This window comes from Anomaloglossus baeobatrachus, chromosome 10, assembly GCF_048569485.1.
Source record: "Anomaloglossus baeobatrachus isolate aAnoBae1 chromosome 10, aAnoBae1.hap1, whole genome shotgun sequence".
NCBI lineage: Eukaryota > Metazoa > Chordata > Amphibia > Anura > Aromobatidae > Anomaloglossus > Anomaloglossus baeobatrachus.
The window spans coordinates 200,064,540-200,069,278 of NC_134362.1; the positions used below are offsets into that span (position 1 = coordinate 200,064,540).

Consider the following 4,739-nt stretch of genomic DNA (forward strand, 5'->3'; position numbering starts at 1 on the left):
ACGAGTTCGTGCTCAATGCAGGATTCACTAAACCATTTCAGACGCATGTCTGCTCATCAGCAAATGTAACCACCTCTATAAAAGCAGAAGTTTATGTAGTTTGCTGGTCAGGAGCGGATCAGCATAATGCTCATGTTAAATAGCGCTGTATCTTACCTGCCCTTTAAATAAGCATCTTCTTTGTATTAGTAATATATATATATATATATATATATATATATATAATCAGTAACACAGTTTGTTTTATATACTCAATTTTTCCTTCTATCTCAGTGTATACAGAGGCTGCTGTGTTTTTCCTTTGTAGATAGATAGGAGATAGATGTTGGAGCACCATAGTGTGTAATGGGTAATGGGATTACACGGCGTCTCCTCGCGTCTTCCACCCTTACTGTGAGGTCACCGGCCGCGGTCAGGACTGGGCAGCGCAGTAATGAGCGAAACACGTCAAGGTAATAATTCCAGTTTGATCCTAATGGGTTTTATTTTTGCACATAGGACAAAACATACATGCAGCAATGTGGCTGCGGCCCCCACCGTCATTTCATTAGGGGCACCCTGCTTTCAGGGTAATGGTCCTAACCTAATTGCTGATCACCACATGACAATATTTGCCATCCTGTGTTTATCTAATGGACTGATAATTTAATTGTGGTCAGGGTCGTGGAAATGACAGCGCCGGGCGAAGACGGCAAGGAGAAGGCAATTAACTAAAGACGGCGCCTCCATATACCGAACATAGGAAGCGAAACAGGTAACAGCAAACGGGGGGCGGCAAGAGGTACACAGCGCAATGTACAGATATCACAGGGACAACAAGTATTCATCACCGCATTCTGCTGCTTCATTCAGCCCCATTACCCCCAGTGTATAACGCCCGGCCCCCTAACCGCTCAGAGTATAACCTCCTGCCCCCATTGCCCCCCAGTGTATAACATCCAGCCCCATTACCCCCCAGTGTATAACGCCCGGCCCCCTAACCGCCCAGAGTATAACCTCCTGCTCCCATTGCCCCCCCAGTGTATAACATCCAGCCCCATTGCCCCCCTCCCCCTCAGTGTATAACATTCGGCCCCATTGCCCCCTAGTGCATAACATCTAACCCCATTGCTCCCCTCACTGTATAAAACCCGGCCCAATTCCTCTAGTGTATAACATCTGGTCCCATTGTCCCCAGTGTATAACATCCGGCCACATAACCCTCCAGTATATAACATCTGGCTCTATTGCCTCCAGTGTATAACACCCGGCCCCATTACCCCTAGTGTATAACACCCGGCCCCATTGCCCCCTAGTGTATAACACCCGGCCCCATTACCCCTAGTGTATAACACCCGGCCCCATTACCCCTAGTGTATAACACCCGGCCCCATTACCCCTAGTGTATAACACCCGGCCCCATTACCCCTAGTGTATAACACCCGGCCCCATTACCCCTAGTGTATAACACCCGGCCCCATTACCCCTAGTGTATAACACCCGGCCCCATTACCCCTAGTGTATAACACCCGGCCCCATTACCCCTAGTGTATAACACCCGGCCCCATTACCCCTAGTGTATAACACCCGGCCCCATTACCCCTAGTGTATAACACCCGGCCCCATTGCCCCCAGTGTATAACATCCAGCCCCATCTCCCCCTAGTGTATAACACCCGGCCTCATTGCCCCCAGTATATAACACCCGGCCCCATTGCCCCCTAGTGTATAACACCCGGCCCCATTGCCCCCTTGTGTATAACACCCGGCCTCATTGCCCCCAGTATATAACACCCGGCCCCATTGCCCCCTAGTGTATAACACCCGGCCCCATTGCTTCCAGTATATAACACCCGACCCTATAACCCCCCAGTGTATAACACCCGGCCCTATAACCCCCCAGTGTATAACACCCGGCCCCATTGACCTCCAGTTTATAACACCCGGCCCCATTGCTGTAGTGTATAAAATCCAGCCCCATTCCCCCATTGCATAACATTTGGTGCCATTGCCCCCCAGTATATCACATCCGTCCTCATTGCCCCCCAGTATATCATATCCGTCCTCATTGCCCCCTAGTATATCACATACGTCCTCATTGCCCCCCAGTATATCACATCTGTCCTCATTTCCCCCCAGTATATCACATCCGTCCTCATTGCCCCCCAGTATATCACATCCATCCTCATTGCCCCCCAGTATATCACATCCATCCTCATTGCCCCCCAGTATATCACATTCGTCCTCATTGCCCCCCAGTATATCACATACGTCCTCATTGCCCCCAGTATATCACATCTGTCCTCGATGCCCCCCAGTATATCACATCCATCCTTATTGCCCCCCAGTATATCATATCCATCCTCATTGCCCCCCAGTATATCATATCCATCCTCATTGCCCCCCAGTATATCACATCCGTCCTCATTGCCCCCCAGTATATCACATCCGTCCTTATTGCCCCCCAGTATATCATATCCGTCCTCATTGCCCCCCAGTATATCACATCTGTCCTCATTGCCCCCTAGTATATCACATCTGTCCTCATTGCCCCCCCAGTATATCACATCTGTCCTCTATGCCCCCCAGTATATCACATCCGTCCTCATTGCCCCCAGTATATCACATCCGTCCTCATTGCCCCCCAGTATATCACATCTGTCCTCGATGCCCCCCAGTATATCACATCCGTCCTCATTGCCCACCAGTATATCACATCCGTCCTCATTGCCCCCCAGTATATTACATCTGTCCTCATTGCCCCCCAGTATATCACATCTGTCCTCATTGCCCCCCAGTATATCACATCCGTCCTTATTGCCCCCCAGTATATCACATCCGTCCTCATTGCCCCCCAGTATATCACATCCGTCCTCATTGCCCCCCAGTATATTACATCTGTCCTCGATGCCCCCAGTATATCACATCCGTCCTCGATGCCCCCCAGTATATCATATCCATCCTCATTGTCCCCCAGTATATTATATCCATCCTCACTGCCCCAATGTATAACATCTGGTGCTAGGTATGATTTCAGCAGCAGTGAAGCAGTGCTGCCCATGGGGAGGATGATTATGGGTGATGACCTCCATGCTTTACACTGCAGCTCTGCTTCTTCTTACTTCCTCTATATCCAGTAAGCGCCTGCAATTTTTTTTCTGTTACAGAAAGGATAAAATGATAAGAAATTTAAGGCTCATTAAATGGACATTGATCAGAAGGATTCTCCGGTTCGGCTGATATAGGCTGCCGCGTGGACTGCCCCTTTAAGAAGGTGTCTTGCATTATTTCTCCTCCAGATGACAGTGAAGGAGTACAGAGGCCACCTGTGACCATCGGAAAGCAGATCCTCTAATAATTAACTTTCCTTAATGATCCCGCGTACAGGACGTGATAAATCTTTCCACCTACTCTCCAAAATCAATGGTTGATAAAGTAATTATAAATCTCCACCCTCGGCTTATTTAATGGGCCATAATGGGACGCTGTTTGTTTCCGCTGGTCGGACTGGTCTTTTATCATTAATCATCTAGGTTTTATTGTATTATGGGCTTCAAGGCGCTGGGAAGACTAAAGATCATCACAAGATTGCCCCACTTTTTATTATTTGCGATGGCGGCATTATTTATTTTATTTGGCTAAAAAGCCAAAAAAGTCAACAAAAATGAGCAAAGTGAAAAAAATTGGACCCACATTTAAAGGGACAGTCCAGGGAAAAGGGATACACTTTATGTACAGTGTAAGATATGAGAGGGTGGAGCCTGCATTTAAAGGAACAGTCCATAAAAAAACAGATATACTCTGCAAGTCTTGGAGGAAAAGAGCATGGCACAGAAAGTCTGTCTTTAATTTTTTATCATATTCCACCCCCTCGAGTCCTTGGATAATGGGGCAGATCCCGAGACCCTGGAGGCTAAGATGGAACCCCCATATGACCTTTAGAACCCCCATATGACCCTTATATAGACAAAATTGTATGAACTACGGGCTCCATGAAGTAAGAAAGAGTTGAAAAGCTTTGTTAAAGTTTTTGTTCTAAAATCTATTGTGGAAGGATATTTAAAGGTACTTCTCACAATGACTTATCAGATAAATTAGCCTTTATAATTATATCTAAGAGTTTCCTTTAAATGTTAATCCTGACCCCGCCCCTGAGGAACTTATGCAATGTTATTGGCTGCAAGCACATCTAAGCAATAGTCCCTTTAAGCACCTGTAAGAAGGGAGACTCACATGTCTTTCCTATCAAAGCTGAGATACAAGTTATAATTATACATGTGGTTCCTTTAAATACGTCTCATATGTGAGCCCCGCCCCTGAGGAACTTATGCAAAATAAGTGACTGCATGTGCTTCTAAATATCAGTCCCTTTATGCAACTGTAAGAAGAGGCCCAGTTCTCTTTTCTATCAAAGCTGAAGTACAAGTTATAATTATATATGTGGTTCCTTTAAATATTACTCATATGTGAGCTCCGCCCATGAGGAACTTATGCAGAATAATTGACTGCATGCGCATCTAAATAACAGTCCCTTTAAGCACCTGTAAGAAGAAGGTCCACTTTTCTTTTCTATCAAAGCTAAATTACAAGTTATAATTATATATGTGGTTCCTTTAAATATTACTCATATGTGAGCTCCGCCCATGAGGAACTTATGCAGAATAAGTGACTGCATGCGCGTCTAAATAACAGTCCCTTTAAGCACCTGTAAGAAGAAGGTCCACTTTTCTTTTCTATCAAAGCTAAATTACAAGTTATAAT

The 4,739-nt window shown here is 46.1% G+C and overlaps 1 long non-coding RNA gene across 1 annotated transcript; it reads left to right on the forward strand.

Moving 5' to 3' along the window:
• Nucleotides 1-330: 330 nt before the first annotated feature.
• On the forward strand, nt 331-3,284 carry LOC142254624 (uncharacterized). The gene is made up of 3 exons (XR_012727287.1): nt 331-452; nt 660-754; nt 3,146-3,284. It is a non-coding gene; the product is annotated as an uncharacterized LOC142254624 (long non-coding RNA).
• The last annotated feature ends 1,455 nt before the right edge of the window (nt 3,285-4,739 follow it).